This window comes from Poecilia formosa, unplaced genomic scaffold, assembly GCF_000485575.1.
Source record: "Poecilia formosa unplaced genomic scaffold, Poecilia_formosa-5.1.2 Scaffold43, whole genome shotgun sequence".
NCBI lineage: Eukaryota > Metazoa > Chordata > Actinopteri > Cyprinodontiformes > Poeciliidae > Poecilia > Poecilia formosa.
This window is the reverse complement of record NW_006799982.1, coordinates 1,911,300-1,934,502: the sequence shown is the minus strand read 5'-3', so window position 1 is coordinate 1,934,502 and position 23,203 is coordinate 1,911,300. Positions and strand designations below refer to the sequence as shown.

The 23,203-nt window shown below is 39.1% G+C and overlaps 1 protein-coding gene across 24 annotated transcripts in view; it reads left to right on the top strand.

Moving 5' to 3' along the window:
* ptprdb (protein tyrosine phosphatase receptor type Db) overlaps positions 1–23,203 on the top strand; it is a 221,713-nt gene that overhangs the window by 113,534 nt on the left and 84,976 nt on the right. The gene's annotated exons all lie outside the window — the stretch shown is intronic.

Sequence of the window (23,203 nt, the reverse complement as noted above, 5' to 3'; positions counted from 1 at the left end):
AAAAAAAAACTAACCTGCTCTGGAGGGCTTTGTGAAGTTTTAAAAATGAATGTTCCTAATTCATGACAAAATATTAGCATGGACGCTAAAAGGTCGCTGAAAGTTTGAATTATTTAGATCCAATCGATAGAAAACTGAACAATTCTAATTTCTGGAGAATTTAATTGATGCATCTATAGATTTTTTAAAAGATTCTACAATGAATCTGCAAGCATTGTAAAATAATCTAGCCCAGGTTTGAAAAGTTCAAACATTTCACTTTTTTGTGCTTAAGGGAGACCAAATGTAATGTTATTGTAGATATGATAAATGCTTCATGAATCTTAATCTGTGTTTAAAATAATCTCTGTTCAGGTCTGACGTGTTTTAAGTGTTTTAGATTTTGATCTGGGGGCAGACATGCGGACTCGCACTGCATTTAAGTTGCAAAGATTACAACCTATGCTGTGTAGTCAGAGGTGAAAATAAACCCCATCATTAAAATGTTTATAATAAAAAGGGTAAAAAAAGCAACCCTCAACTCTGACAGACGCATGTATGCTGTCCTTTTAATAAAGACTGAGATTTAGTCATTAGCCAAATTAATAATGGTTCCAAAACCTGTTTATGTTTCACTGTCAACTCAGTGTTGGCACAATGACATTTCCAGTTTTTCAAAATAAAAGTAAAAGGAGAAAGTCTTCCTTTTTGACTCATTCAAAAAAACTCAACATTACCTGCTAGATCTTTATATGCTTTAATTGCACTGAAACACAAACATTGTAAAGACAACACTACAGTGAGATACTTCCTGCTTTACTTCGAAATAAGAAGCATTTTTGTTATCTAAACTGCAATAGACTTGTTGATGCATTTAATCTGAATTTAAAATAAAGTTACCTTCTAAATTATTCAACAATAATGAGTACATATGTGCTACACATATGTATATCTGATATATGGAGTCGGAGAACTACTTTACTGCTCTCTGTATATACTCCTGGTCACATTAGGTAGGTGGGTCAAGCTGTTAATACCTGACCTCAGCTTGCTGCACTCAGGTCAGAGGTGCCTCCCCACATGCCATGTTTGAGAATGGCCAACTCCGACCCTGACCAATATTTCAGTGCGTCCCTGTGCAGCGTGTTTCTGTGTGCATGTGCTTCCGTGCCACTGCAGCTGTTCCACCCCTCTGAGAGATTAAGTTTCACAAGATGTGATGGATGCCACTGTCTGCAGTGCCAGCTGTAAGTGAGAGCATTTCTGCGCGCCGCATGTTTGTCAGCGCAAACACACACAGAGCCGGGACTGCGATTCATGTGTGCCTCAAAACGGGCCAAGTCATCACTCTGAGGGCTGGGTCAGGCGATGAATCGGAGCGAGGTGGCGCTAAGGTCAGGGTTGTTTGGAGTTGGATTGGTAATTATAGTGGCAGAGCGTTTGGTTCCCACAGACCAGCTCAGTCGAAACCAGGAAGACTGGAACAGGCCAGCAGGGCCAATAACAACAACTCTACTGAAATTAAACAAACAAACAAAACAAAAAAAGTTTTTTGATGCCTTTTTGAAAACCTTTTTTGTTGCCTGAGTGTGCATGTAAGCTGGAGACTAAATAGTAGGACTAATTCACACGAGTCAAACTGTATGTAACTACGCTCAAAAAGCATTTTTTGAGAGAGCGCCTCGTGGTGAAAAGCGGCTGTTACAGTCAGAGAAAGAGGCTCCTGCCTCAGCCGCAGTTAGCCAGCACCCAGCTGTGTCGACGGTAGCACAGATGATGGGACAAATGCTCTGGAGGAGTGAAGGGAGAGGAAGAAAAGCCGAGAAGCAGCAATGCTATTGATTCACCTAACAGTTGGAGGGGACAGCTTCCAATCCGTCTTGACCATCCTCATCACTGGCTTGTTGGGTCGCCCCCAGACTCAGCCTCCCTGTCTCTTTCTCCCTCTGATATCTAGATTGCTCCCTGATCTCACTTTCCCTTCGCTTCTCCAGCATCTCAGCCTAATCGATGAGATTTGTTTCTGTCATCTTTTTGTCCCATTTGCTTGTTTTTCGCTTAATCTATCAGCTCATATTACGGCTATTGTTTTTTTTTTAAATTTATTTATTTATTTATTTTTTTGTCTGTCGTTGCTTTTCTTTTTTCCCCCTCATTCCTCAGAACCTGTTTTTTGTGTCTTTTTTCATCTGTCTACCTATCACACAATCATTCCCACAAACAGCCTGTAATTTATAGCAAAGAAGTCTTCACCTGTGGAGATGAGCATATGGTAAGATATTAAAAATTTAACTCAAGCCTTCCTCCACTTCAACTGTTCTCCGCTCTGCCAGGTTTATTATCCCTGTTTGTGTCATTTTTTTCCCTCTACTCTCCCATTGGGATTTTATTGGAGTTTCTTTTTTTTGCCTGAGCAAAATCTTTTAGTTGTATATTCCTTAAACAAGGGTTTTATCGAGGAGACGCTATTCAGAAGCAGCGTGGGAGAGGAAAAGTATATATTGTTTTCTTAGGGATACTTAGCAGAGTTCTGCCTATTATTCCAGTCACGAACCATTTGCATTAGGCATGAGTCGGTTACTTTGTGTCAAGGAATGCCAAGATTTTTTAAAAAGTACCGCTTTTAAAATCACAAAACAATATCTGTCACATTATCTGGTTATCACATTATCTTTAGGGGATGTTTAAAGAAACCACTGGAGTTCACAAAGACTTTTATTTGTTTTTTTTTTTGCCATGTGAAACATGGGGTAACACAGATCGCCCTCAAGTACTGGTGCCAGCTCCCACTTTTTCCTCAGTTGCAAGAAAGACAAGAAAGAAAAGATTTCAGAGTGTTAAAAAACACACAGTAATTGACACGGAAATTTAAAAAATGTGGCAGCTATAACCCTTGTAAACAAAAAGCTCTTCTACTATTGGCAAGGGACAGTTGGTTTCTTAAGTAGCGGTAAAGAGCAGAATAACAGAACTATTGTTTAAAAGGAATGGGCAAAATTAACATTTAATTTGAATTTGATTTTGAGTTATCCAGTTGTGTGTTTAGTGACAAACATGGATGTAAAGATGGAAATCATTTAAAATGTGCCACAGTCTGTTACACTTGGTTACTGTAATGCCGTCTTCATTGAGATCCCAACCAAAAATTTTCTGCAATATATCCAGAACTGAGTGCATGGAAACATGAACGTGTAACACCCGTTATATAGCAGCTCCAGTGAATCCCCATCACTACAAGAATTGAAGAAAACATTTCTCTTCAACCACCAGTGCATCCATGGAAACCCTCCGTCCTATCTAAAAGACTTCAACACATTCCCTGTTTACCACACACTCAAACTGACTTACTCTGTCCAGGACAGAACTACACACCATGATTGCTGCTCCCACCAAACTGTGGAACCGACACTCTGAGAATGTAATGACCTACACACACAGTTCTTAACATTATCTTAAGACTTAAAATTTTTAGCTGGAACTGTGTCTTAATTTAAGTTGCTAATGTGTCTGTGCTTTTGTAGAAATTTGAGATTTACTCTAAACGCGTAGTGTGTAATAAATAAAATGCATTATTATGAATATGATTAAGGTTAAAACCGCATATTGTCAGAAACGCAAGCTGAGCAGTGCTTCTCAGGGCGCATGCTGATTCCACATTTTTGCTTCTGTTTACGAATAGAAAAATTAATAAAAAAATGTAAATGGTGATAACATTTCCATGGTTAATATATGTCACCATGCGTGCCTGATTTTCTGTATTATTACATGACCTTTTGGTCTTTGTTCAGTAAGGAGCCGATAGAAATAGAGGAACGAGAGACAGAGGAACAGACGGGTTTTGTGGTTCGGAGGTTCCCCTTTTTGAACCCCCAACAAACCGCCAACCCCCTGCCTCACGACGGAGCCAAGCGCAACCACAACAATTTCATTTTCCAGCCACACTTATACACACAAAACTCCCAGAAACAATCAGAGCCAATCTTCCAGAGTCACAGCCGAAGTGTTTCCCTCCTTTTTCTTCTCCTCTCAGTTTAACATTTTATTATATCGGTCTTCTTTTCCTTTGCGCTCCTCTCATATTATTACTTTCTCATCGACGCTGCACTCCAGCTCCCTCGTCTCCGATCCCCACAGCATGCATGATGGCTTTACATAGCAAACTAGCGCCAGACCACAAAGCCCATATTTTCCCTTTACAGCTCTTTCTCCTACTCTTTCAGACTTTTTCTGTCTCTCCTGCTTTTCCATCCCTCCTCTCTACCGTACAGTTTAATCTGCAGCAGCAGCTTAACAGCAAGGCTGCAGGACTTCCACATCACTTCTTCTTCTCTCTCTCTCTGCCAGAGAATTCAGTTCTGTTGGTGGCCATGTGTCCCTTTCTGTCGACTCCATTCCACCGCTGTTTGTTTTATCATTTATTCATTTTGGGTTTTGTTTGGTTTTGTTTTTTTGCCTGTTTCTCTTTACTCTCCTTTATTGTCTCCTCCTCGTTCTCCTTACAAGTGGTGGCTGAGTGACATGTGTTTGCATTACATCTCATTATTCCCTCCTTTAATCACTGTCACAGAGAAACAGCGGTAAAACCCAGTTGATATCTGTGAAATCGCACTCAAAGAGTTTCCCTTGTTTCTCAGTGCACATATGCGCGGATACAGCAGTCAGCCAGGGTTCGCTCCTGGGGTTCGCTCAGAAACTGCGGGATATTAAACTTCACTCGAAACTGGCAGCCGTCCAATTGTTTGTTCCTTCCGTTTTCCTTTGCTTTTAGTAACGTCTTCGACACCCTGCTGACATCACTGTCATATTTTCTGGGACAGCAATTGTCAAGTGTGGACAGTTGAATGGTTTTGAGTTTTCTGTTAATGTCTGGAACTTTGGAGCAGCTACTCGTAGGAATGCTGTCTGGTTGATTAATTAATGCTGTTTTCATTTGAAGTGCGTGAATATTAAATTACTTTCCATGTATTCCATGTATTTTTTTTTGTAGAGTCTACTGCTACGTCTGCAATTGATGGTACCCCTGGTAAAAATGTGTAACAAAAAAAAAAAAACATTGAAAAAAAAAAAGTTTTATTGCAAAAGAGATATTTGGACTTATCAACTTCCTTACCGCCTGCGGAATCGAGGCAAACTGAGCTTTGTTCGTCACAGTTTCATGGCTTTTATTATTTTTGAATATAGATATGGGCAAAACTAGGCAAGTGACTTTGGCTTTGTAACTATTACTTGGAGATTAACACAGAATTGTATGTTTTCTTGTCTTAAAAAGGACTTTGTGTTATATTTAAAACCAAGAGAAACAGAAAGTTGTAGTTCAGTATTTAAAAGTTTCTGTACGTTCCAATCTCCTAAAAGGTTACAATATTTCCTAAGCAGAAACACTTTATTGGAAAGAGGGATTTGTTTTCATTTTTTTTTGTTGTTGTCTTTCATCTCATTTGCTATTATCCAGATGTTACAGACACATTATGTCTTCTAATTGAGTGATTGCCGAAGGCAGTTGGTTTTGATTGTTTTGATCGCTTTTCAGAGACTCACACATTTGAACGTTTTGAAAAGCCATGCCTTATTTCTCTCACACTTCACAATTTATGTTGGCCTATGAAAAAATGAAAAAAATTGCACTGGTGTTTGTGGTTGTGGCTCCTTATTTTTTTTTACATCATTCTGTTTGCCCTCTGCTTTCTCCCGTCTGCTACTGCTTCCAAAATGCAGACTGGAAACAACCTTAAGGAGCAACATAAACCCTAAAAATTTCAGGCAATTAGGCAAGCATACCTGCTTTTTCCCATGATTTGTTGGATTAAAACAAACAAACAAACAAACAAAAAATCTCCTGAGTATATTTTTACTACATTTTTAGACAACCAATTGCCACTTGTCATGAAACAGCAAGTTCCCTCGTGGCAGAGCTCTCTAAGACCACTGTGAATCTTTTACACACAAGAACTCAGTGGGGGGGTTTTCCCCCTAGTTTTACCAAAATGGTGCAACCATTTTTTTCATCTGCTTCTTCCTTTGTTTATTTTCTTCTTTCTTTTTTGGAAACAATCCCCCACCAGGTGTTCCAATCATGCATGTTTATTATGTGCATGCAGTAAAAACTGTTATTATCTTCCATCAGCCAGTCCCTTAGACACTTTAGACAGCACAGAAAGCTGAAGCAGAGAATGACTAAGGATATAAATAAGCACCGAGGGTGTCATGTGGACACCTAAAATAATCACTCATCAGTCACCTCCAACAAATTGTTTTAAATCATCCTGTGTGTCCGAGATTAAGTCTTTCCAAGGTTTAATTAACGTCCATCAAAAAGACTCTGTCGCCGGCAAATGAATCATGGACAAGGATGCAAATTTGAGCCTTTTACTTTGTCCTTTTGTTTCTCTTCTGTCCTGATGCCGTTCATTTCCCCATCTCTTCGTCTCTGGGGGACTGAAAGTCCAGCACAAATCCCATCTCTTGTTATTCATGTTCAGGAGTTATGTTCAGCCTCCCTATTTTCCTTAGACTCCCCACGGCACCTGGGATTAAATGATGCGTGATGTGTGTGTGTGTGTGCGTGCATGTGTGTGTTGATGGTGTTTTTCTCAGCCAACTCTGTTAGTCTTCGTTCTGTGACGGCTTACTGCGTGTCCGAGTCTCAGTAAAGACCTTAGATGGTCTAACGCTACAAGATGGAAGTGTGCTGAAATCTTTAAGTGTGTGTGTGTGCGTGTGTGCAATGTGCATGTAGATAAATAATCGCTTTGCATGCAACAAACATTTGGAATTACAATCCTAACGCTGTCCTAAGATGACAAGATGCCACAGGCAGCAAGTATTACAAACTTGACCTTTAGTGTCATGCTGATTCATGTGGATTTGATGTCTGTTAAAGTGCTTTGGAAAAGTATTCGTAAACCCTAAACTTTTTCAAAAAATATACTTATTTAATAAATGCTCTCCGTGCCTTGTCTAAGAACTAAAATAAATGGCCATGACTGGGTAGGACGTGGTTTAGAGTTGCACCACACTCCATTTTCAGATGACGGATTGGACTGTGCTTTGTATCTAAGTGTGGAAAGTTGCTTTATAACCTGACTTCAAAGATCTCCACAGTTTTAACTCTCACCACTCTGTTTGAAACTTTGTCATGCTTTGTCAAAAGATGACAAAGTTTAAGAAGTAAAAGTACTTTTGAAAAACACTGCATGTTAGCATGAATTGAAGTCTGTTTTTGTGAATGGCCTGCTTTATGTATCAATGTGAATATACTCGTCTCCCGTAAGACGTCGTAAATTGGAAACGTTTATGATTAGGGCATGCCAGTGCATTAGATAAAAATAAAACGGCACCAACAGACCAGCTTCGCATAATCACACCGTGCCCATCGCTCAACTTGTAAATATGTGCCATGAAACCATTTCCCTTCCTCGCTAATGTATCCCAAACAACCTACTCAGCAAGCACCAGCTCCATTCCTGAACGGCCCTCAGACACAGGAAGTGCCTTAGCAGGTTTCTCAATGTCTCAATATTAAATTAGAGCCGTCATTTAATACATCCCCCCGGTGTAGAAATTGGCATCATTTTTCCCCGTGCATCCTCTGAATCTCCTGGCCAAAGCAAAGAGACACCTCAGAAACTGCCGGCCTCCCCCGGTCCCTCTCAACAAGAAGCTCCTGTAATAGCTTTATTGAAAATAACAAGGTTGTCTTCTAAAGTTACAGATAGAGCTCCTCTTCTGTCTCGGTCTGAACATCAATAAGCTGTTACTTGAGTGCTTTTCAATTGAAAATTTTTCCTTCAAGGATTTTATTTATCTATTTTGTCTAACCGCTTGCCAAGATATGCATCTTAATACTGAGGATAATAAGGCGGTTCTCAGAGCCTTACATATATTTTATTCATGTGAATCATAAACATTCTGGATGAAAGAAGATCGGTTACCACATAACAAACCCAGAAGAATGCATTGGCTTGAAGATGAATGGGCTGAGCTGTGGAAATGAAAACAAAATGATTCAAAATGAATTCCTCGGCACCCACTCCAAGTCTTTGACCTGAATTTATACAGTAAACCAAGTTTCTTAACTGTGCTGGAATTCTGGAGGGCCAACTTTTAAAGCAGTAATAAAATAAGCCAGCTACATATTTACTATGCGTAAGTAACAAAACTATCAGTACTCTAAATTAGTACCGATCTGTATTGGTACAAATGTCACAAATTGTTGTAGCGACCAGTTTGTTTGCCTCAGGCAGTCTCTGCTCACAGACGCATTTAGAGCTACAGCAGACAATGAGTATATAATGATACTTTCTTAAGCTGTCGAAATGCAGGATAGGTCGCTAATGAAGTAATGCAGGAGCTTTAAGACCCACCTGCTTGTTTTTTTCATTAACAGTGCACCAGAGGTTTCCAGTTAAATGCAGTTAAAACCCCAGGGATTTATTTATCGTAAAGTACACTAAATAAATGGCACAAGGCGTTGCATTAAGTGCCTCCTGGTAACATTTGATTTATTTGCAGAGAAGTTCAGTTCTGTGTTCTCTTATGTATTACATAAGTATAAGGTCAAATGAGAAAGAAAACACTTTGAGTGATCAATTTTTATTTTTATTTTTTTTGTGTGTGTCATAAGGCCTCCAGGAAACAGTTGAGTTCAATTTGGATAAAATGTTTTAGTTCAGTTAATTTTGATAAAGTCAATTTACGTCAAATGTCATCTGTCCAGAAAAGTATGGAATTTTCTTTTTACATTTACCAAGTCTGGAGGAGTATGGCAGAAAAAAAAAGAATAAAGGAAAGATGTTTGGTTTCTATTTCTTTTTTCTTCATCTATTTTTATAAGATAAAAATCTAATCATGCAAAAATAAATCCTGTATTTTTTTTTTATGTATGTTTAAATTATGTGCTACAAACCTTCACCATCGACATTGCTACAGTTTTTTAAATCTTTAGAAAGCAACAAATATTTTATTTAAAAATAAAGCCACAGTCTTAATTACACTCACAGCAATCGCGCGGTTTGCTGATGTGCTAGGCTAACGCTAGCATGTTTCCTTTGGTCTTTTTATTCGTTCAGCTCCTAATATATTTCAGTGGGGTTCTAGGTAAGTTTATGCAAACTTAACCATCAGAGCAAACCTGTTTCCTGCTTCACAGATTTAGCACTTGACTATGAACGTCATAAAATTTAAAGAGTGGCATTTCAGCTGCTCACGTCAGCTTTTCTCTACACTGTCAGCTGCCTTATCTGGAAATCCCAGAGAGATAAACGGAAAAAGTATGCAAATTAGGTGGTAATGTTTTTTTAACTGTTTTTTAAAGCTCACTAGGGGTTGTATGAAAGCGCATAACCTCACAGACATGGAGAAGTTATGATTTGTCAGAGACTATGATACTAGTTATTTATTAATTGATGTTTTTTTTCTAAAAAAATTGGCATTTGTTTCTTTCTCATGTAGCACTAAATCACTTTTTTAAAATGCTTTTTTGCACATAAGTGCCACGGACACCTGAGCCAGGTTCAGTAATCAGTCAGAGCACAGACTGATCCCCTTTCCTCCTGCAGGGCTGTGTCACCTCTTGAGTCTAGGACTGTTTCTGCTCCCATCCAGGTGCACGGAGGTGTTTGCATGAGTGTTTTTTGTGTCTTAAAACATTTGCAGCATGTGCACAGACTTAAAGGAAAGAAATGCTAGATTAGAATATTGTCTGACGTTTCTTGGCTGAAGTTCAGATTGACTGATTAGAAACCGGCCTGGAATGCCAGCCCCGACTTAGTGTGTGAAGCCAAGAGAGACAGATGTGTTTGTATGTGTTAGGGGTGGAGCTTCACATATGCATTTCACCAGATCTATTGAATGAGAAGATTCATCTGTATGATGATCCCAAAGCCGCATTTATCTGATTTGCATTCTCCAAACAGATCATCTCACACATGCTATCACTCTGTCACAACCAGCAATGAGTAAGACTGTGTGTGACAAGTCATCCTCCCAACAACGAGAACCTACACATGCAGCATACATTAAGCCCTCCCTCAGCAAATTGATCGGCCAGCGCACGTGCGCGTTCTGCAGCCCTGTGATATTTCCTCCTGTTGTGACGCTTTGCTCATTGCACGCAGCCTCACAGATGATTTAGCTACCTCTCGGCTGCGCTGGGTGGCAGCCAGTGAAATGGTGGGGCTCATTGTGGATGGCTGCTGGCTGCCATTGATTTGGCACAGCGTGTCTCTGAGGATACACACTGTTGCCCTGACGGCTTGGCCCAGAGAAAGAGGGCTGTGTTTTGTGTGCGCGTGTGCGTCAGATGTGCCTGATATAAAGGGAAGGGGATTGTAAAAGAGCATTTATTGGAGTGTGGAGGGACGTGCTATGTGAGAACAGCTCTCTTAAATCCCATTCTGCAGGCTGCTTGTGCCAACTGTATTCTCCATACTAACTCCCCCTTTAGGAGAACCTAAAGTGTAGAGCACTAAGCAATGTTCAGAGTGCATAAGTTAGCTGCAATGACACACACACACACACGTCTTCTTCTCAGACAAGCATTTAAATAAAAACGAAGGTTGGCCAGCAATGGTCTATAAATAATGCAGGAACACAGATTGGGGTCAAATGATTTGAATTCCCAGACACATGATCTGTCTGAGTCGGTTCTTGTACATGTGCTCAGATTTACAGTAGGGTCTTGTAAAAGTATTCGCACCCATTGAGCTTTCTGTTATTTTCTCCAGTTACAAACCAGATTTTGGGATTTTCTGGAACTGTACAACATTGCATTCATAAACAGAAGAAAACTTAAGATATTTTTAAAGCTCTTTACAAATGGCACATGTTTGCATTCAGTCCAATCCAGTCAATGTTTTCTTGACCACCTTTTTAGTACAAGTGTTTACGTGATGTCTTGACCAGCGTTGCACATCTGCAGAATTAAATCTTTGGTAATCTTCCTTGCAAACTATCTCCAGCTTCCTTGTACCTTTGGAACTGCCACGTTGCTTCACCATGAGGTTGGTGTAATCAAGGTGATGTTGGTTTTTCACCTCACACGGCATTTTGCATGTGGTGCAGAAAAATTACACCACACTGTGTAAGCCTTATCAGGTGCTGTTTTGTGTGTTATAGTCGCACAAAATCCAGATTAGACGCACTGAAATTTCTGACTTCGATGTGACAAAATGTGGAAAGACCTCAAAGGGTACAAAAACTTTTGCGAGCCACCATAAATTGTCTCTTTGATCTCGTTTCAAAATGAAGTGAGCAGTCCTTGTGATCATTTAGTGCACATGCACACTCATTGCACACCGTCAAATATGGAGCCACGCACTCTGTGACTCTCTCTCTCTCTCTCTCTCTCTGTCATGCGCACAGCTGCCACTGTATGCACACACACATGGGCTGTTTACAGACTGGTTCTCTCCTGATGACAAACCGTGACAAACGAGTCTGTTCAGAACACATTTAGGTCTCGTTGCATCCACACCCTCTCCCCTCTCCTCCTTCCTGTTCCACCCCCACCCACCCATTCTTCTCCTTTTCATAACTTCGACAAGGGCAACTCACCCATCGTTTCCGTACACAGCCTCGATCCATCAGCTCGCTGCCATAACCTGCCGCTGCTCCATGACAAATTACTTTTCGTGTGCTGATGCATTGGCCTATCAGACTTTAAGGAAGTGACAGATTAGATCATTATGCTCTTTTATACTTGTAAGAGCACTGTTTTGTTTCCTCTTAGGTTTTTTTTTTTATCAGTTTTTATCAAACACTTGTTTGTGTTGTTCTATGAAGGAAACGTATTTCCTTTTAAACTCTCTTGTCAAGCAAGTTGAAAAGGAGAACAGATGATTGTTCAGAGCAAAACACTTTGAAAGTGAAAGCTTTTCTTGTTGAAGAAAAGAAAAGCCTCTTCAGGAAAACACCTGAATAAACTGACACTCCATTCCTTTTATGTGTAAAGTACTTACTATATGAAAAGCTTGACATAAAAACGACTGTTCCTAGCTAAAGTTCTGAAGTGCATTAGTCATGCCAAGATTTGACTCTTAGAAAAAAAAAACTCAGATTTTATAACGAAAAGAAGAAATTCTGCCAACAATCAATGGGATTATGGCAAACCCTCTAACGCTCAAGAATAAAAATTACTCAGTCTTGGTCCTAAAACTGTTGCACGTAGGCTGGGGCTGGTATGACATAATCACTGAAAAAATCTTGATTGATAATCAATGCCATAGTATCGGGGTGTTACCACATAGTTACACAAGGTGCAATTTTATTGAATTGTTTGCACTTAGGAATGTAACTGTAAAGTTAATAGAAAAATGTCTATTTGTTAGAGCTGCACACTATTTTAACTCACTGTCATCATCGCAGTATGTGTGTCATGTTGCAAAGCATTGTTTATTTTTTAAGTACCATCGTATTTTGTGCATACCAGTAATATATTTGGCCACCTGGATGGATTTTCAGTTGGACAAATAAAAAAATGCCCCATTTTAGTATCTCAGGTACTAAAGTTGACAAAAAGCGGGGTATCATTATAAATAAATAAAATAAAGATAAATGTCAGACAGTTATTTCAATATCATCATTGCAACATTTAGTAATAGTATCCTAACAACATGTCAGTCCTTTATTGTACTGCTATTTGAATTTTGATACATAGACTTAAATGGTGACCCATTTTTTTGGTAAAAATGCAACAATTGTCATAAAGCTCTCTGAGGTAAAACGTTGAGTAAAACAAACAGGTATGAGGTTTTTAAGTGAAGTTATGTGTGAAGGGTTGTACTGATCATCAGGTGGTAGCATAACATAGTGCAGTGTGTGTCGACGCAGCGACAGACACTGTTGTCTGTATCAAAGTCAGAAATGTACCTTTGAAGAGAACAGCAGTTTGTTTTCATCCTTTCCTTGATTACTAAGTGAGCATGACATGCAGGTTAAGCCCCCTGGATCCGAGAAATGTTTTGATGAATCCAATGCACCGATGAAGCTGTGAAGCTAGTCCTGTGAAGAGAAACCAATGCCACACTTGCCATAGATTTTAACATTACAGTGAAGTTGAATATCTTTAATGTACAGTGTACTTTTAAGGAGACATTTCAAATGTTAGTACTAAAAGGGATGGCTCCTCATACTGACTTTGTGCAGTAATTTCCACCATCTCTGACTCAAAACAACTCTAAACCTTATTGATTGTTCCTGTCTGAAAAACAGTCACTAGCACTGAATAAATTGCTCCCTCTGTGCTTATTATGTTTTACCATTTGAGTTCTTTTTCAGTGTAATATCAATGTAATATCCAAAGTCATCTTTTAAAGCTAAGTTCCACAAGTGCTTCACAACTCCAGGCAGTCATCAAAGCAATGAAGTTCCTGTTTGACCTTCTGGTAGGTTCGTTTATGAAGAGGAAAGTACTTCCTGTGCTTGTAAATTGCTGCAGAGCTGTTTTTAGACAGTTTCCTTTACTGGCTCTCTGCCCAAACCCTCGCTTCTGAATCTCTCATTATCGATGTGATGTTATGATTGACGACGTCAGTGAGGAGATGCATTAACAGATAGCAGCCTCTACATGATAGTCTGTCACATCAGTGGCTTCATTTGATCGGCATAAATACGCAATGATTCATTCATTTTCTATGCAGTTGCTGTTAAAGTACCCATGAACCGATCAATGCATTTTGGTTTGCATGGCTGTACGTGTGTATCTGTGATTGTGTGTGAGTGAGAGAGACGTCCTCTGGAACTTTTTTCCTCAGTATTCTGCTAATGTCTTCAAGTCTCTTTTCGTATTACCACAACGCTTCCCCTCTCAAATGAAGACAAATTTAACACAAATCGGCTCATAATTTCAATGATGCATGCATACAAAATCTAAGATTATTTTTCACCCCAGTCATCTTGTAATGTTCTACTTTGGGATTTTATTGACTGCAGAACATAACCAATTTTTTTTTTCCCTATGGCCCTGACTTTGCAAGTTCATGTTTTTTTGTTTTTAAATATGTAAAGCTCTGCCCTCTAAAGCTTAGTTGCTTGGTTATTCTTTATAAGACTTTTTAAAATATTGTTCAATCCTGACACAATCAAATGCCTAAAATGTACTGCACCACATTACCAGGTAAAAACTTATGTGAAAGGGATTTGTCGGTATGGTAACTTCTGTTTCCCTATATGTTCTTTCTTCCAAATGCCCAGAATTAGTTTCATTGTGATTATCAACTTTACTGATGCAGAAATGTTGTAACTTTAGTTTAACAATGGTTACACCAAGGAAACAATAATACTTGTAGGTCCTCTCTGACTTGTATCCAGGGTGAACTGGGAAATATAGGCATATATGTGTGTGTGTGTATATAAATGCATTTAAATTTTTTCAGTATCGAAATTTAGGTTTTAATTGGTTTTATTTTGTAAGCTTTAAACAGAATCTCTGTTTTTAGTGGTGGTGTTCTCAGGAAGAAGGGCCACTAAATTATATTAAGCTTAAGCCCCCATTACACCTTTAGCCAGCCCTGGACGATGAGCTTGAGTCTGCACTGTGCATCTCTCTGCTGAATGTGAGACAAAGAGGGAGATATAATTTATGTGGCAGTAGGGACAAAGCCTTTCCGTTTCATGACTGTTGAGTTTTTAATAAGCGCCACAGAGGCTATTTGTTGTTGTTGGTCGGACTTTATAGGACGGATTTTTCTGGTAACACTTTTCATTGTCAGCTGTCTGGCCTGCGCTGAGATGTGGCTGACTCCGAGGGGAGGTAGAGAATACATTTGTACAGCATAATTCGAGGTATTAGTGGAGTTGCAAAACAACAGCGTGCTGCTTGACTATGGTGCGAGTTCAACAGCTTCTTTACGGTCCAAACCACCGGAACACTAATGCACCTGCACATAAGGGTAGACCTGCATGCCAGTCTGTCTGCCACTGTTTGCATCTCTTCTTATTAAATCTTTTTTTGAAGCAGTTCAGATCAGAAAAGTCTGAATAAGCTGACTTTGAAATATATGGCTCACAGAGATCTAATCTTCTGAAAAATGCTGTCATGCTCAAGCAACTTTCCATATAAAAGCCCATTCTATTGCACAAGCATTGGAAACAGCAGCCACAGACGAAGCACTGATGGCACCCACCAGAACGTCTTTAAAGACTCTTTGAGAAGTCATGCCAGTGTCTCCATCTTGAGTCTCTTTCTTCTTCAGCCATCGCACCCGCTGGAGGTCTGATCTTCCTTCCTCAGTGACATTGTTGGGTTTTTGACGCCCCCAGTGGCCGGGGGTTTGGAGTTTATGTGGTCGTTCAGATGTATGACTTGATTCACACTGACAACCAAAAGACCATTTGGGACCCATGTAACCATGGCAACTTCCATCACAGCACTCTTGGTGGTTGGTCGACAGGGCCTGTCAGTGCTGGTGTTCCTCGCATCTATTTTTAATGACCAGTGTACTTAGTAGCTCTTCCTGGGCCTGTCTCCCTGAGGTCCCATCTCCAAGAAGAAGAGATGTACATGGTGGAAAAAGCCCCCATTATATATTTATCGTACGCAGTCTTAATTATTGAGCCAAAGGAGATAGGGATTCTCGCTGTATCTCCTAACTCCTTTTAACTTTAAGGTTGTCCACTCCTTCTCTTCTCCCATCTCACACTTGCTCTGTATTTGTAAGGCTGCCATCTGTTCCAGGAAACAACTTCATCTCCATTCTAAGTAATCACTAATTGTAAATATGGAGATTTCTGTACCGCTCAACTAATTCCAAGAATATAATATATTTTTAACATAATCTCCCTGTTCTTAAACATGTTTCTGTCAAATGATTCCATACGGTTTTCTGTGAATTCTAACTCAGCTAGCCATGAAAATTTACTTACTTGCTTACAGTTCTTTCTGTTTTTGCTATATTGTCACAGAATTTATGGACATCACTATCCACACCCAGAACTGATTACGGACAGACCAATAATAATAATAATAATAATAATAATAATACATCAAACTTTTGTAGCATTTTAGGACACTCAAAAATGCTTAGACATGATATCACAAAAATATGTCAAATATATTTGAAAAGGGAAAAATATTAAAGAGTGAAATAATCATAGTTGATTGCACAGTTTGCAGGATACCTCTGTTTGCCATTATGCACAACAAAGTAAACCTCCAATACATGCATAGTGTTTGCATCTTGGCTTTTCCCTGCATGTTATTTTGAGTCATACCCATATACTCACACTACTACTGTGTTGCCCAAAATCAATTGGAGGAGAAAGGTTCAGTAACCTCATCCTTTATTTTCAGCTGTTGTAAGAAGACATTGGAGAAGATTGATCAAAAATGTATTTCTGGGCCCCATTGGCCATGAAATGCGCCGTGACCTTCAGAAGACTTCTGTTTTATGATGCATTTGACTAGTCAAAAGCTTTAGTCTCCCACTTAGTGTGGCTTCATTTTTTGAAGCACCAGTCGATTACAACCTTTCTTCACCTTGGTCTAGCTTTGCATCTGAAGAGACCGACTGAAGATTTTATAATGAGGCTTTAATTTGTATTCGCCACATAAAATCACCCTGAAAGAAGAATATGTTTTTTTTAATATATTTATATATCTTGTTAGCAGTCATTTTTGTGCTCAGGAGTTAGGAGAGGCTTTTTTTAGTCTTACAATAATGGAGACCGTCTCTTGACTTGTGGTTGACTGTTTAATTCAGTGCAACGAACAAAGTCGGGTTCATGAACTACTGAACAGTTTATCTGCCACCTCCTGCACATCCTCCTCCTCTGAGATAAAGGAACCCAGGAGGCTCTCTCAGTTGTTGTGGGCTGTTAAGTATCTGAGTGCCTGTTTTCTGCAATTGTTACATGTTTGCCTAAGGGCTTTGCAGTCGGTGCACTCTTAAAAGGCTGAAAGGTAAAGGATTGCGCTGCGTGTTTAAGGCTTCTGCTGAATGCCCAGTTTGAGATGGTATATAGTATATAACAGAAGCGTCTCTGAGAGACGGGTTATAGCTGCAGTGGCATGTGAATAAAAGGCAAAGTTATTGAAGGGTTGGACCTTTCCTGGCCCAGAGGAAATCTATATTTTATTTGACATTAGAGCTGCTCAGGAGTTGTAAATTATTACTGCTGTACTCCTCCTTCTTGTAGAGGTCACCTAGGCTGAAAGATCGGCAGAAGTGTGTGTTTGTGGATCTGTCAATGGATATGTTGTTCCTGATGTGTATTCAGCACCGTTGTCTTAACCTAGAATGTAACGGGAAGACAGTAGGACTTCACACCGTGATATTTACAGTATGTCACACCGTAAACATACTGCAGACTTATCCGTCTATAGGTCTACGCTCCCCTCCATCCATCCATGTACTAAAACACGTTTCAAAGTTGACTGCTTCCAGTGTGCCAGATTATAAACGACGCCAAAGCCCATTTGCTGTATGTTGTTTGCCAGTGGAGGTTAGGATCACATGATTGCAAGTGGTATGAAAAAAAAAAGTGTTCTCAAATTAAATATTCAATACTTCCAAACTTAATATAGCAACAAACAGCTATTCAACATGCAAAGTAATGCAAGTTCTATCCACATAGCCAGAAAACAGCAATTTACTGGCTATTGTGATCCTGGAACAGAAAGGGGATAGTACAGTCAATAAGGTTCCTCGTTTTTCAAAACAGGAAAGCCCCAAGGAAGTTTTGTAAGTTAGATGTAAGTTAGAGAGCAGCTTGCCTATAACGCTAGGCCAAAAAAATATTATTTAAAGAAACTTTTATATGCATTATATCACAGATACGCATTCCCTTACAAAATCATTCCTACAACTTGAACACATTTGCTCATGCTACAATCACAAACTCAATAAATATCTAGTCTATTACATTTACCTTGACCTTGATCATACTATTGTCGCTCTGGCTTCATGTTTGGGTTGTTGTGATCAAAGGTAAAAATGCGCCCGGTTACGTCTTTTGTGGACTATAAGAGGTTGTCTTTCAATTTTGCCCTGCATTTGGTTCTATAAACTCTGAGAAGCTTCCCTGAAATGAGGATGCTGTATCCAGGGTGACATGCGCTGTTTTTCATGAAGGCTAAGCATCTCATTTTTGGTTTTATTTATCCTGAGCACCTTTTTTCCAGTCCCTTGCAAGGCTAGAGCCAAACTGCAATTGGAACTCCTTATGTCTTTTGTTTCATGCTTCTCTTTCATAATTACACACAACTGGACTCTATTTACTAAATAAGGGACTTCTGAAGGCAATTGGTTTGAGTGACTTTTATTTAGTGGTTCCAGAAAAAAGAGGGTGAACACAGTCATGAAACTGAGTCAGCTGAGCGAAATTGCAAAAAGGTAAAGATTCTAGCTGTAACTGTACCCCTATTTATCTTCATTAAGTAAGAATTCAGTTTAAAGTCAGTTGATTGTTATAGGTTAGAAATAAAAATGTATAAAATAACTGTTTGCTATTTGAATAATAGTTGTGTGATTGTGTTTTTACTAGGAAAAGAAGTTACCCATCTTCTTATTGCGTTTCAGTTTGAGCAATTTTATTTAGTACTATGTGGATGGCATAGCATGCGCATGAAAATGCTTGCAAATCAGTGGCTAAAATTCCAAATATTCCTAAGTTGAACAAACTATATTTTCCTCCTTTAAAAAGCCCTCAAAAAGGACATGTCTGTGCTCAAAGCTAACTTTGTTAGATTTGTTTCTGTCCTTGGCTAGCTTTAACAGAGGGTAAATTAGCCACCTGGCACAGCTATTTCACTAACCTTGTTATCTATTCACATGATTTCTTGTGGCTGACCCTCTCATGGATATCTTTCTGTGGACAGTGGCTTCCTTGCGTGCCAGGGGCTATAGATTGCTTTCTACTAAATTGCGTAGAAATAGTAGCAAACCAAATAAAGTGGTCTGTTTGCAGTTTGCAAAAAAATGAGATGACAAGATAGCATGGAGAGACAAGCAGTGGCTACATATGGGACTGGTCTGCTGTTCCTGGTAATTTCAAGGGGATGAAGAGGCTATCTCCAGGAAGACAATTTTCTTTAAAACCACAAATTCTATTATTCCATTTGATTTGGGGGTTTTTTATCTGTAACCTCCAGCTGGAGTTTATGCTGTTTACTATGGGACTGAAAGGCCGCACGATTGGCCTCATTACAGCCCACAGGGTAATCCTCTGTGAATGGAAGTGCTGGGTTTCCAGAGAGCCAACCAATCTCAGATTGTAAAAATAAGCTGGTCTTCCTAAATGAATATAAAAGATAAACCACTATTTAGATGAGAGGATACTTCGGTTTAGATGGGCATTATTACATTTTTCATCCATTCTGCTTCTTTATATTGTGATTACCTCATGGCAATCTGAGCTTTTTGTTGGAAAAAGCAAACATGTTATGTTTGGTTCTCTTGTGGTTAACAGTTGAATGTCCTCATTTATGGCTGGATAAAATGTTGTTGTTTTTTTGGGATTGGGGGCTGGGGGGGGAGGGTGTTTGCTGAGCACAAAATTAAGCTGCTCAACCCGCAACATAATGTAGTTAAATAAATGAGCAAAAGTCTCTCAAATAAATAGAGGTTTTTATCAACAAACCACTTTAGGAATAAAATGCAATCAAATAATCAAAAGCAATTAATCAAATATCTTTCAAACAAATTAAGATTGAAAAACTAAAGAATTGAAAACTTACTTAACATGTTCTTATATCCTTCCCTCCGTACATGCATCCAGCAGTTGTCTACATCATCTTGTCCTTACATGACTTTAGGGGTGTTCCTACAGATTGCTATTATTACCATTGCAAATCACTCCTTCATTGTGAATTCTCTCTTGTAGCTATTTAAATTTTGGTGCACAGATGCTAGTAAAATGTCTCTAGCATTTTACTAGCTCTCAGTGCCACAGGCATTAGAACACTGACTATTAATTAATTGATTCCCTAGTTACCCATTTTAATTAAGTAACCAACTAGTCATGACGATTTCTGTTCTCCTCTTCTAAAATCTCCCTTTATTTAAGACGATTAGGTTTAAGAGTGATTCTGCTTTTTAAAATAGTTTCACCAGATTCACTGATCCAGCAAACTGCGTTACCACATGATCACTCTGTATGTCCTCCTATTGTTTTCTTACATCTGCCTCCACAGCCTTTCCCTCCGTACAAAGCGATTCAGATCCCCCTCCTTAACCTTTTTGCCCCTCAGTTGAAGCTCATCTCTCATATTTCTCTCACATCCTCCATCTATCCATCTCCCACTGCAGACCTGCTGCCAGCTTTATGACCCTCTCTCTAATGCACCTCTCAATTACCTCTCAATGAGATTTACACTAACAGCAGTGCAAATAGGTAATTACATGTTGTCAACCAACCATTCCCATACCCCAACACACACTGGCACACATGCAGAGACACAACTCTTGACGATCCACTCAGCCTCACTCATCTCTTTCCACGCCTCTTCCTCTCTGGTTCTTTCACTATCATGCATGGCTGCATGCCAGAGTTGGTCCAACAGAGCTTAAGAGTGGGTCTGTTAGTCACAGCTGTCCTAATGCTGTCACTGCCCATGATGCATGGTGCACAGTGAAGGGACTGCCTAATTTTTTTTTTGCATTCAATGCAACCCCTATTAAACTGGGTCCTAAATTTGACTTTGTTGATCAGGTGCAGTCCATCAAAAAGAAGGAATTTAGAATATGTCCAAATGACTCTCTTAAAAGAAGATGTATTAGAAATTCTCCAAGCACAGAGTGCAATTTCACAGCATAATCAAGTAACTATGCTATCTTCAGTTGCTATAAAAATGTTGTGTATAGCAAACATGACATAAAAGAAATTTGACTTTGCAATTAGACACCTTAAAATTGACCTCTGACTCTTTAGGAAAGTTCTGCTCGTTCCATCACTTCACTTTCAACACCTCTCCCCATTTTGTAGTTTACAAATGTTCTTAGGAGCTTTGGACTTAGCTCTGTATGAGGCATGCAGCTGAAAAAAAAAGAAAAGAAAAACAATATCCTTTTTATGTCGGCACCTCTCTGGCATCTCAGTAAAAGCACTTTAAGCTTAGAAATCAGTGGAATTATTATTAGAGGCATTATTAAACTCACTGTAGTAGAAAGTAGGTGAAAGAGTTTGGAGATTAAACTTTAGAACTGGGAGCAAAAGAAGTTGAGATCTTGGTTGCATTAGTTATTAGGTTGTGCTTTGCTTCACTGTTTAAAATCCTTTGTGTACACTTGGAAAAAAGAACAAGAAGTACCAGGTTTTCGGTCTGAGCAATGCCTGTGAAGCTTTCTAGTAGTTCTCCTTTTGATGGTTTGAGTTATTTACCTGATGGCAACAGTTAAAACCTTTAGGGAGAGGCAGTGAGGAGTTTCTCACAATGTTCATGCAGTGGGTCTGGAACAGATTGTCGACCCGGGGTTAGCGACACATTTTGACCCTTTCAACTCTTGTACTATTGTCTCCTGGGCCATAGTAGTACTTAGCAGTACCATTATGGTTTTAGCCAAACCCCTTTCATTACACTTTTTATTCATGACTTAAGTTTGTTAGTTGTACATTAAATCAGATGACAGTCATTATTGCAGTATGATTTTGTACATTATTGGAGTCGGGATTACGACAATGCAGTGATTCGTTGACTTGTGTATTTAAGAATTCCTTCTACTGTGCTTAGAAAGCTGATGGCATTCGCTGTAACTTCCCGTGAAGCACACAGCTCATACAGAATTTAGTGACTAAGATGCTTATGCTCTTTGAAAGTGTTGGGGACGTTGCATTGATGGAAGGACAGAGGAGAGCAAATAAAACGAGAAGTAAATTACTATAGATTTTTTTTGTACCTAGATTACATTTGACACATCCATTTAAGGCCAGGCTGTTCCTCTTTTATTTTTGGTTTGACAATGAGTGTAAAAAGTTCAAACTGCAGTTGCTAACCTCAAATGTTTCATTTTCATCCGTCTTCCCTGTCTGTTAAAAGCATTAATCAAAGACAAGCAGCATGTGGTGTTAATTACTTCAAATGGAGTTATCTGCATGATTGTGTTACCTTATTATTAAGCTTTTCTATCACAATACATTACAGTTTTTATGGTTTATGTTAAGCCCCTTTGCTAAAATCAAAGCATTTGATATGATTTATCTTTCTGCAGTGTAAAACATTTTTAGTTTTTTTTTTGTTTTGTTTTTTTGTTTTTTGCAGCTAACCTGAAAGCTTTAATTGACAGTACTGATTATAAAGGAGCTTACTTGTGATGTCGCTGCTTGAACCTGCATTTGGTTAAAGCAGCGACATATAAGACGTATAAGAATTTATACATTTATAAATTCTTAGATGTCCAAACATTTTGCAAACATTTTTCATATTGTAGAGGTTCAACCATGAGGTTTCCACTTGCACAGATGTTTATATCTTGTTCACTGCAGCAGAAAACTACTTCAGCTTCTCTCGTGACTTTATGATCTTTTTGTGTAGGTTCACATAGATTTCTGCATTTATCTCTCCAGAATAAAGAAAGTAATCATTTCAACTCAAACTTGCCATCTTGAACCTGTCGTGTGCAGAAGTTGTGGACATTTTGTAGCACTGAATAGGATCTCATCCAAGATTCAGTAAAGGAACACTTGCAACATTGCTGAAATAATGCAAAAGCAAAGTTGCTTTTATATGGCGAATATCCCTTCAAACACATGGCTTCTGTCTAAACCTCATTTGCTCAGGTTCAAGTATTGATTTAATGTGATGGCGTTGTTCATGTCCCTTATCTTCTAACTCCCACACTTGCAAACAAACACACTGCTTTACATAGAGGATAGATTTTGTACATAGACACATACAGTAGTTTCTCTTGGGTGGCTGAGTGAGTCACTCCAAGAAGAAAGGCAATTAAAATCTGTCACAGTGTCATCCCCACAGACGCTGCCGCTGAGACTTGTGGCCTTTAAACACCAACATTTCTCTTGGAAACAGACTCAGGGCTTACTTATGGAGTCTGTTTGTGCCTGTTTGTGTACCGTGGGGGAGATGACAGATAACTGGTAATCAGCTTGTGGATGAGTTGATGTGTGCATACATGCTTGCTAGTCAAACACATCAAACGGCTCTCCCTTCATCCCTTCAAGCTTTCTCCCTCGACTTTTTCTTTGTTGCCCTGCGAGGGAACAGTTTGTTGTTATTTATTTATTGAAGAAGGAAGAAAAAGTTTGCTTCTTTGCGTATATATATATATATATA